Raw genomic sequence first — 12,036 nt, forward strand, 5'->3', positions numbered from 1 at the left:
TTCGTTTTTTAGAATATTCATAATATTCTAAAAGACAAAGTTATAGCAATATAGCAAATATATTCGTTATTTAGAATATTCGTCTTTTTTTTTTCCAATGTGTACTGTTATTCCACTTTGGCATACTGCTCCCCGACAAGCGTCCCCATCACCATGGATTAGAATATACAATCAGATCTGAGTTTTCACGATCTCAGGGAAAACTCAGATCCGATGGCATTTTGTAACCCACAGGCGTTCCCATGGTGACGGGGACGCTTGTCGGGGAGGAGTAGGCGAACAACTGTACAGATAGAAAAAAATAATGCAAAAATTCTAAATAATGAATATATTCACTATATTGCTATATATTCGTTTTTTAGAATATTGGTTGTGACAAACTCCCCTCTTTTGAGGTTGCCACGAGTGCTTGGAGAGGACTACTTGCCAGCCTCTTGCCATGTGATTACGGTCCCATGTTGTATGCACCTGTTTTATGCAATAGCGGCATAGTTATATAAGTTCATGTATTTTGCTGTCTTTTGCTACCATGTGGCTAATGGAGTCTTGCCTGTCCTTGGGAGATAAGTGGATCACTTCTCAATTGTCTCCAGGACAAAAGACTGTGTAGAACCGGTTTTGGACAGAAAAGCCATGAGTACAGCCAGGCCCAAGAGACTTGTACTAACTTTTGAATTCCTGGTCTAATTCGTGCCATTTTGGGATGTGTTAAATGTCTATGTGTATTGTAAAGGGTGGGACATTGTATAAGTTGAGTAGTGAGGTCTGTTCCATTGTCTCTCTGTGTGTATTGGCGATTGCCCTCTGTCCTGAGAGATAATTGAATTACAACTCGGTTGTCTCCAGGACAGAGGACATTGTGTATTGTCCTGCCTGGGATAATTATGTTAACCATGGTGTACCATGATTATATCACAGGCAGACGGGAGGATGTTATGTGGGTTGTAACCTTTGTGTTATGGGTTAATGTATGTTTGTTGTGGGTGTCTCCCTTGCATGGGAGCAGGGGATAAAAGAAATTGTATTTTTGAATGTGGTGGCCTTCCAGTAAAGTATTTCTAGCATTCAGCTTGGGCTCATGTATAGACTTATTTGGTGATACCAGCGATACTAGCGATAATAGCGATTTATTGCTCTGTGGATTACTTGACGGTGCTATTTCAAGGGAAGAAGGGAATACTAGACGGTGACACGGATGATACCGTCACAACTGGTGGCAAGCAGCAGGATTTTCCAGTCTTTTTCCTTGCACAGAGAATTCAAGGAAGGCACTAGTATATGTGCATGGAGGGCAACGCTGGCACTCGTGCAGCTACCCTGGCTTTGAAGGAGCTCAAGGGACAGAGCTAGCTACCGGGCAGCGTTCCTATCCACAGCAACAAGGAAGAGGAGTTTCGCTGGTGGTTGCAGCAGTACTTGGCCCAACAGGATGGGCCTGTATCAGAGGAGGCCATACTGGACTACAGAGATGCCACTCGAAAGGGGCTGTGGTATGACGCCTTAGAGGAGGTACAGCGGCGGCGAAGAGAGAGCCTTCCTGATGAGGAACAGAGGTTCCAGGTACTCGTGGCCCTGCGGTCACCCTTCCTAGGAGAGCAACCCTTGGCTGAGTGGGTGACAGAACTGTGGACCCTGATTTGGAGGGAGTTGTGGCTGGACAAAGCGTACCGGGCACTAAAGTGGTATGCCACCCAGCGCAACCCATGGATGACTAACCACTATCTGCCGGAGGGAGAGGATTATAATGGTCCGGGCTTACTGTGGGAAGCCTTTGATGAGGGCGATGACTTTGGATGCCCCACAGAATGTCGGTTCTGGGACATCCACGACATCAGGGAAACCGAGCTGGACCTTCCCCGAGCGGACGACCTTGGGCCAGACCTGATTCATCTAGTCACCATGGAGTGGGAGCTGGAGCAGAGCTACCGTCAACTGTTTAACCTAGCTCAACCACCATCCCTCAGCCCAGAGGATTGCCTGGAAATTATACCCTTTTTTGCCCAACCAACCTCAGAGGTGAGCAACCTCATAGACTTGTCCTGGGAGGACCCACAGATGGTAGGTGGAGATGGGACCGAGGTCTCTCTACCGGCCCTACAGGGATGCTGGGCCGCCTGCCCAGATCTCCAGCGGCTGTGCATATCACAGGGGGAGGAGACAACCGGTCTCTCTCCCCAGCGGCAACCTGAGTTCCAGGGGGAGGAGATGCTGGGTCCCTCTGCCATACAGCAACCAGAGTCCTGGGGAGGAGAGGCAACCGGCCTCCCCTTCCAACAGCAGCCGGAGATACCGGGAAAAGGGGAACACAAACCCCTCTACACGGGGGCAGATGAGACCGCGGGCTCTGTGCCAATCCTACAGGGATGCTGGACGGTCGGTCCAGATCCCCAGCCATCTCCGCAGGGATACCAGGAGGAGGAGGTAAGCGAGCCCTCCCCTTCCCAGCTACTTCCCAACCGAGTTCTGGGGGCAGGGGATGAGCTTGCGATACCCACTGATCCCTCCAACCGAGTTCTGGGGGCAGGGGATGAGCCTGTGATACCCACTGATCCCTTCCCAGTGGAAGAGCTGGCATCCGGGCAGAGCGCCGCTAGCCTCTGCTCCACCGACCTCCTTGTTACAGGGCTGGCTTGCACCCCCCTCACCCCAGCAGAAGAGCTGGCATCAGGGCAGAGCGCCGCTAGCCTCTGCTCCACCGACCCCCTTGTTACAGGACTGGCTTGCACCCCCCTCGCCCCAGCAGAAGTGCAGAACGCCGCTGGCCGCTGTTCCCCAAGTAGCCCCAGCGGTCTGCCTAGCTGCACCAGGGAGACTGAGGATGCGGAACTGTTTCACCACAACCTGGGACCTACAGACCAGTTCTGTCCCTGGTGGGTGAACTACCCTGTTAGCTATTTACCGTGGGTGGACAACTCTGCTAATGTTTCTTTGTGGGTGGGCTTCCCGACTAATCTAGGTACTGACCGACAGGAGGTCAGATACCTGTTTAGTCTTAACCCCAAAGGGAAGATATGTGACAAACTCCCCTCTTTTGAGGTTGCCACGAGTGCTTGGAGAGGACTACTTGCCAGCCTCTTACCATGTTATTACGGTCCCATGTTGTATGCACCTGTTTTATGCAATAGCGGCATAGTTATATAAGTTCATGTATTTTGCTGTCTTTTGCTACCATGTGGCTAATGGAGTCTTGCCTGTCCTTGGGAGATAAGTGGATCACTTCTCAATTGTCTCCAGGACAAAAGACTGTGTAGAACCGGTTTTGGACAGAAAAGCCATGAGTACAGCCAGGCCCAAGAGACTTGTACTAACTTTTGAATTCCTGGTCTAATTCATGCCATTTTGGGAGGTGTTAAATGTCTATGTGTATTGTAAAGGGTGGGACATTGTATAAGTTGAGTAGTGAGGTCTGTTCCATTGTCTCTCTGTGTGTATTGGCGATTGCCCTCTGTCCTGAGAGATAATTGAATTACAACTTGGTTGTCTCCAGGACAGAGGATATTGTGTATTGTCCTGCCTGGGATAATTATGTTAACCATGGTGTACTATGATTATATCACAGGCAGACGGGAGGATGTTATGTGGGTTGTAACCTTTGTGTTATGGGTTAATGTATGTTTGTTGTGGGTGTCTCCCTTGCATGGGAGCAGGGGATAAAAGAAATTGTATTTTTGAATGTGGTGGCCTTCCAGTAAAGTATTTCTAGCATTCAGCTTGGGCTCATGTATATACTTATTTGGCGATACCAGCGATACTAGCGATAATAGCGATTTATTGCTTTGTGGATTACTTGGCGGTGCTATTTCAAGGGAAGAAGGGAATACTAGACGGTGACACGGATGATACCGTCACATTGGTTATTTTATTTTCCATATGAAAACATGATTCCCCTCTGCTTAAGTTGCTTGTGGGCCAATGGCTTATTGACCCACAAGAAAGAAGCAGGGAGGAATCATGTTTTCAGATATAAAAAAAATTACGAATATTCGATATAAGGAATATATAGCACTATATTCGTAATATTCGCGAATTTATGAAGTTGCGATATTCGCGATTAATATTCGCTATTCGAATATTTGAGCTCAACACTATTTTTTACTTTAATCATGGCGTAACCCCTTTAAGCAAAGTAAATTTCAACAACATCTGAATGATTACGCTCACGATTAATTTACAAGTGGGTTCGCAGGGATTAATGCTGGAAAAAACATGGCAACTGGCACAGAACTAGAAAAAGGAATAACTCTTGTGAAGCGGACTCTGGGGATCCCTTGTGTGATACTGCTGATGCTAACCCCAGTGTGAACACAACCCCTGCTAAAAACAGCGCCTCAGGAAGGAAACGGTTCCAAAAACAACAGAAGGGTGGGAGGAAGCATAAAAGACCAAAGCCCGATATCGCCTTCTCGTCTCCACAGCAGCCATTCATTCCTGGAGGTCTTGATGTTCTGAGGCGCAGTGTGATCTGATAGCTTTGGTTTGACAATTCTTCCCGCTGTTGATTTTTATTTATTTTCAACTCTGAAGGACGTTCAAATATTTATCAGGGATATTATGGCGAGCGGCATTTTCAAATTCAGGATGAGGATGGGGAACCTGCTCAGGTCACAATGTATTCAACTAATGCATTCTGTGATTTGGATTTTTCGGAACAGGTTGCCTTGGGAAAGCTCAATCAATTGTAACAATGTAACTCCCCACCGTGTAGCAATGTATTCCAGGCCACCGTGCTGAAAACGAATCAGTTACTGGTCTGCGCAGTATGTTATGGAGCCGTTCTGATTCCTCAGACCTAATGCACAAAAATATGTACCGGTATATCACAGTGCAGATATGGAAATAACTTTTACTTGGTTATTAAAATAAATTTGGCTGCTTCACAGAATTTTACAAAAAAATTTGCTTTGTGACAAATTATTGTGTCACAAAGCGCATTTCTTTGGAGGCAGTGGGTGCAATGACAGAGAGTGGCAGTTGCGTCGTCCCCTATCATTCAATCCTGGATATTCATGAATGCCAGATGTGGCCGTCTGAAGCAGTGCAAAAGGCTAGTTAACTTGGATAGTGTAGAAATAAAGTGGAGTCCAGACTTGATTGTATGGAAGTTCAACAGTTGCTTTACTTTGCTTTACTTTGCATAATCCAAACAATCCTTAGAACTTGTCTTGGCTTCCAGCAAGTTTTAGCAGGACTTTGGCAGGCAAATACTTCTGCAAAACAAACTTCTCTCTGCTGAATCTGTAGTGTACTCACTCAGCTCTGCTATGTCAGCAATATTAAATAGGGATGCTTTCCTTTCTGCTTGATGCTGTTGTTCTAAGTCTGTATCTCACTGTGATTCCAGGAACTTCTTGTCCTGGCTGGATTTCATGGAGAGCTCAGTCCCTCAGGCACGAGCGTCTGCTGTTTCTCCCTACAGCATGGAGTTTAGGAACCAACTGGTTTTCCCTAGACCGTACTGTCTCCTCGGAGGAGAGTGTCTAAGAGAGCTGTAAAGCCAGGTTCCACCCTCTGTAAAGTAGCACTGCCAAGTCTTCTGCCAACCGCTGGGGAACCAGGTAAACAATACATAAACAATAGAAATGCATAAGAAGAAATGCACACTACATGGAGGACCTGGAATAAAGACATAAGATGACATGGTTATTGCATATACAGACATAAGCAGGGTGTAGAAGTGGGGGCGTTACATAAAGTATGCTTAGTGCGGTTCGCTCAACCCTAATCGACCCAATAGGGGCGACCCTGTCAGGAACCTGTCCCTTAGGCAGCCGTGTCACTAACAATATCCCTCACTCAGGTCCCGACTAGTGATGAGCGGGAGGTGCAATATTCGATTTCGCAATATTTCGCGAATATTCGATTGAATATTCGTATTATATTCGTCGAAATCGAATATTCGTAATTATTTAATTTATCGCGATTAATATGCGATTTAAATAATCGCGTATTGCGATTTTTAACTTAAGGCTAGTACTTTCCTATTGGTTTGATATGTAGAATTAGCGAAGATGACGAATATATTCATCATATTCCTCAAAACGAAGATAACGAAGTATTCTCCATCTTCGTTTTTAGCTATCTATTCGTCAACTTCGCTAATTCTAGCAATGATATAGGAAAGTTGACTCTAGAGACAGCCGTGTTTAATTCGCTATGCGATTATATTACTTTGCTTTTTTTAAAATAAATAGAATAATTATAATACCTGATAATTATTATATTCTATTTATAAAAAAAAAGCTAAGTAATATAATCGCATAGCGAATTAAACACGGCTGTCTCTAGAGTCAACTTTCCTATATGATTGCTCGAATTAGCGAAGTTGATGAATATGGAGCTAAAACGAAGATGGAGAATACTTTGTTATCTTCTTTTTGTGGAATATAACAAATACATTCGTCATATTCGCTAATTCTACCAAGCCAACCATAGTAAACCAGGTCCAAGTTAAAATCGCAATTCGATTATTATAACTTGAATTAATCGAATTGCGATTTCAACGTAATTCTCAAATCCGACAGTACATTCTAGTATATGGAGACGTTCCCATGGTGATGGGGACGCTCCATGAGCACGGAAGTCGGCAGAAGCGGCAACGGGCACTGACTGGAGCAGCCAGGAAGCCAGGAATCCAAAGGACAAAAAAAAATAAAGAATATTCGATTATGGGGCGGCCATGTTGCCTGAGCTGTTCTTAACAGCATTTACACAGCATTAAGAAAATTGCTTTACGGCAGCCCCATGGACTATAGACACAATGGTCAGCAGGGGACCTTGTTGACTTCTATGGGAGGGTTTTCTGGGCATGCTCTGTGACCTGTGCAGAGGTAATTGTACAAGGAAAGAATAGATAGGCTCTGCCAACCACCTGAAGGAAAAGGTAAAGGCAAAAAAAAGCAGGCACAACTACCTTCTGTAAATTTTAATTTTTATAGAAGAAACAATTGCTTGGAGAATATAGCAGCAATCTAATTCAGTAATAAAATACAATAGTAAAATATAGCAGCAATAGAAATTGTGTATATAAGTGCTCAGTGAATAATCGATAAAAAATGAAAATTCATGACTAGAGTTGAGCGAACCTGAACTGTAAAGGGTTTTCGGCACCTGGACCCGAACATTTACGTAAAAGTTCGGGTTCAGTGTTCGGCGATTTTTATGGCGCTTTTTGAAAGGCTGCAGCGTCATACTACTTGCCCCAAAAGGCCATCACAGCCATGCCTACTATTGGCAAGGCTGTGATTGGCCAGAGCACCATGTGACCCAGCCTCTATTTAAGCTGCAGTCACATAGCGCCGCCCGTCACTCTGCTCTGATTAGTGTAGGGAGAGGCTTCAGCTGCTGTGAGGGAGAGAACAGGGAGAAATCTCATCAAGAACTGGTTTTTGTGGGTGCAGTGCACAATTATTTTAAGCCTGCCCTGAGCCAACTATTGCTGAAAACAAACTTTTTTTTCTTCAGTTAGTCAATACATGATCGGCAGCAATTTTATGCAACGATAGTGCACCAGCACATGCTACCTGCAAGTCCAGAAATACAGCTTTTTGCTTACTGGGGTTAAAAAAATACATCTGTTAAATATACTGCACATCTGGGATTAAACTTGCATAAGTGACTGTCACATTTTGGCCAGAAATACGGCTTTTTGGTTACTGGGGTGAAAAAACCCTCTAATATACTGCACATCTGGGATTGCAATACCCTACATCAGGGTCTTTATTGGTGGTTAATTATTTTTAACAGACTTAAACACTTTTTACTTTGCTTTGTGAACGCTAACTATGAGGCAAACATCTAATAAGGGACGCGGTCGCGGACATGGTCGTGGTGGTGTTGGTGGAGCCTCTGGTGCTGGGAGAGGACGTGGCCGTTCTGCCACAGCTACATGTCCTACTGAACCAACTACCTCAGGTCCCAGTAGCCGCCAGAATCTACAGTAATATTTGGTCGGGCCTAATGCCGTTCTAAGGATGGTAAGGCCTGAGCAAGTACAGGCGCTAGTCAATTGGGTGGCCGACAGTGGATCCAGCACGTTCACATTATCTCCCACCCAGTCTTCTGCAGAAAGCGCACAGTTGGCACCTGAAACCCATGCCCATCAGTCTGTCACATCACCCCCATGCATATTGGGGAACCTGTCTGAGCCTCAAGTCATGTAGCAGTATCTTATGCTGTTTGAAGACTCTGCTGGCAGGGTTTCCCAAGGGCATCCACCTACCCCTTCCCCGGGGGTGGAAGACATAGAATGCACTGACGCACAACCACTTATGTTTCCTGATGATAAGGACATGGGAATACCACCTCAGCACGTCTCTGATGATGACAAAACAGGTGCCAAATGCTGCGTCTTTCTTCAGTGTGCAGACTGAACAGGAGGTCAGGGAGGAAAACTGGGTGGAAGACGATGCAGGGGACGATGAGGTCCTAGACCCCACATGGAATGTAGGTCGTGCCACTGACTTTCAGAGTTCGGAGGAAGAGGCAGTGGTGAGACCAAGCCAACAACGTAGCAAAAGCGGGAGCAGGGTGCAAAAGCAGAGCAGCCGTCGCCAAAACAGTTTGCCTGCTACTGGCCACCATCACCAGGGACCGAGCACCCCAAAGGCAGCTTCAAGGAGTTCCCTGGCATGGCACTTCTTCACACAATGTGCTGATGACAAGACGCGAGTGGTTTGCACGCTATGCCATCAGAGCCTGAAGCGAGGCATTAACGTTCTGAACCTTAGCACAACCTGCATGACCAGGCATCTACATGCGAGACACGGGCTGCAGTGGAGTGAGCACCTTCAAAACTAAGAAATGGCTCAAGCCCCTCCTGCTCCCTCTTCTGCTGCTGCCGCCTCGGCCTCTTCTGCTGCTGCCTCGGCCTCTTCCTCCGCCTCTGGAGGAACGTTGGCACCTGCCGCCCAGCCAACAGAGGATGTGCCACCAACAACACCACCTCCGTCACCAAGCATCTCCACCATGTCACACGGAAGCGTTCAGCTCTCCATCTCACAAACCTTTGAGAAAAAGCGTAAATTCCCACCTAGCCTTCGATTTAGGCTGGTGGACACAGACAGCTTCAAACAGCTCATGTCGCTTGCTGTCCCACAGTATGTTGTTCCCAGCCGGCACTACTTCTCCAAGAGAGCCGTGCCTTCCCTGCACAACCAAGTATCCGATAAAATCAAGTGTGCACTGCGCAACGCCATCTGTAGCAAGGTCCACCTAACCACAGATACGTGGACCAGTAAGCACGGCCAGGGACGCTATATCTCCCTAACTGCACACTGGGTAAATGTAGTGGCAGCTGGGCCCCAGGCGGAGAACTGTTTGGCGCATGTCCTTCCGCCGCCAAGGATCGCAGGGCAACATTCTTTGCCTCCTGTTGCCTCCTCTTCCTATTCGGCTTCCTCCTCCTCTTCTACCACCTCCTCATCTGGTCAGCGACAGACCTTCACCAACAACTTCAGCACAGCCAGAGGTAAACGTCAGCAGGCCGTTCTAAAACTGATGTGTTTGGGGGACAGGCCCCACACCGCATAGGAGTTGTGGCGGGGTATAGAACAACAGATCGACGAGTGGTTGCTGCCAGTGGGCCTCAAGCCCGGCCTGGTGGTGTGCGATAATGGGCGAAATCTCGTTGCAGCTGTGGGACTAGCCGGTTCGACGCACATCCCTTGCCTGGCGCATTTGCTGAATTTGGTGGTGCAGAAATTAATTCACAACTACCCCGACATGTCAGAGCTGCTGCATAAAGTGCAGGCCGTCTGTTTGCGCTTCCGGCGTTCTCATCCTGCCGCCGCTCTACAGCGTAACTTCGGCCTTCCCGCTCACCGCCTCATATGCGACGTGCCCACCAGGTGGAACTCCACCTTGCACATGCTGGACAGACTGTGCGAGCAGCAGCAGGCCATAGTGGAGTTTCAGCTGCAGCACGCACGGGTCAGTCGCACTGCGGAACAGCACCACTTCACCATCAATGACTGGGCCTCCATGCGAGACCTGTGTGCCCTGTTGCGCTGTTTCGAGTACTCCACCAACATGGCCAGTGGCGATGACGCCGTTATCAGCGTTACAATACCACTTCTATGTCTCCTTGAGAAAACACTTAGGGCGATGATGGAAGAGGAGGTGGCCCAGGAGGAGGAGGAGGAGGAGGAGGAAGAGGGGTCATCTCTAACACTTTCAGGCCAGTCTTTTAGAAGTGGCTCAGAAAGAGGATTTTTGCAACAGCAGAGGCCAGGTACAAATTTGGCCAGCCAGGGCCCACTACTGGAGGACGAGGAGGATGAGGAGGAGGAGGATGGGGATGAAGCATGTTCACAGCAGGGTGGCATCCAACGCAGCTCGGGTCCATCACTGGTGCGTGGCTGGGGGGAAAGGTAGGACGATGACGATACGCCTCCCACAGAGGACAGCTTGTCCTTACCTCTGGGCAGCCTGGCACACATGAGCGACTACATGCTGCAGTGCCTGCGCAACGACTGCAGAGTTGCCCACATTTCAATGTGTGCTGACTACTAGGTGGCCACCCTGCTGGATCCCCGTTACAAAGACAATGTGCCGTCCTTAATTCCCTCACTGGAGCGTGATCGGAAGATGCACGACTATAGGCGCACGATGGTAGACGCGCTCCTGAGAGCATTCCTGACTGAAGCACAAGGCGAAGGCAGGGAAGGAGGAAGAGGTCGCCAACGCAGCTGTGTCAGCGGCAGCACCTCAGAAGGCAGGGTTAGCATGGCCGACACGTGGAAAAGCTTTGTCACCTCGCCGCAACAACCGGCCCCAACTGCTGATATGGAGCGTGTTAGCAGGAGGCAGCATTTGAACAACATGGTGGAACATTACCTGTGCACACGCCTACACGTACTGACTGATGGTTCTGCCCCATTCAACTACTGGGTCTCCAAATTGTCCACATGGCCAAAGCTTGCCCTGTATGCCTTGGAGGTGCTGGCCTGCCCTGCAGCCAGTGTACTCTCTGAACCTGTATTTAGCACGACAGAAGGCGTCATTACAGACAGACGCAGCCTCCTGTCCACAGCCAACGTGGACAAGCTCATATTCATTAAAATGAACCAGGTATGGGTCCCTCTTGACTTGTCTGTACCTTGTGCAGAATAGACATTTATACCACCATCAAACATACATTCTTGTACTCAAGTCAAGTGCAATGATTCTTAGTTTTCTTTTTTTTTATTTGTCCCAATATTTTGGGGGCTACCTTCCCCAATAAAAAATAAAAAGAAACAATGTTGGCTACCTCCTCCTCCTCCATTGCTTCCTCCACCTACAACACCACATTCACCGCCTCCTCAACCTCCGACTCCATATCCACCTCCTTCACCTCCTTGACTTCAATGGGGTCAAGTTCGGGTCAAGTTTGGGTCCTGAACTCAAACTTTTTTTTCAAGTTCGGCCGAACCTGCTGAACCCGAACATCCAGGTGTCCGCTCAACTCTATTCATGATGAAAGGGTCTAGTAATGATGTAAACGCCAAATAAAACCACTGGTAAGGTGAATGTCTCTGAATGTATCAAAAGCCCATGTTGCTCATCTTTAAGTAGAATGCAAAAAAGTCTCCTTATAAGAACATAGTAATGAATATAGGAAAGTCCCACTTTTGAATGTATAAGATTGTGATAATGGAGATCACTGCTAGTTATCTTATAGACGGCTTAATATGCGGAATCACATAATATAGATATTGTAATATATTCAAAGTTTTGGAACGTCTCGGTGAGACTCTTACTGCTTGGTGGCAACTGGAGTGTCCGTTAGGTGTATCGGCAAAATTGCCTACTCACGTGCGTGATCGTGCACAATCCAGGAAGCGGAGAATGAGAACCATTCCCCAGGATGCTGACTTCACGTGCTCGGAGCCCTCCGCTGTGTAGCTCGGTGTCTCGTGACTCAGCAAGTCAGATGTTCCTGATGGACGGGTCAGGTGGTCAAGTCAGCTGGTTAATTGCTGTACTTGTTTGCACTTGCACTTAAATTATCTGTAATAAAAAAAACGCCACAAGATTAGCTCGCACAGGGCGCCTGAA

The sequence above is a fragment of the Bufo gargarizans genome, chromosome 5, assembly GCF_014858855.1.
Source record: "Bufo gargarizans isolate SCDJY-AF-19 chromosome 5, ASM1485885v1, whole genome shotgun sequence".
Classification (NCBI taxonomy): domain Eukaryota; kingdom Metazoa; phylum Chordata; class Amphibia; order Anura; family Bufonidae; genus Bufo; species Bufo gargarizans.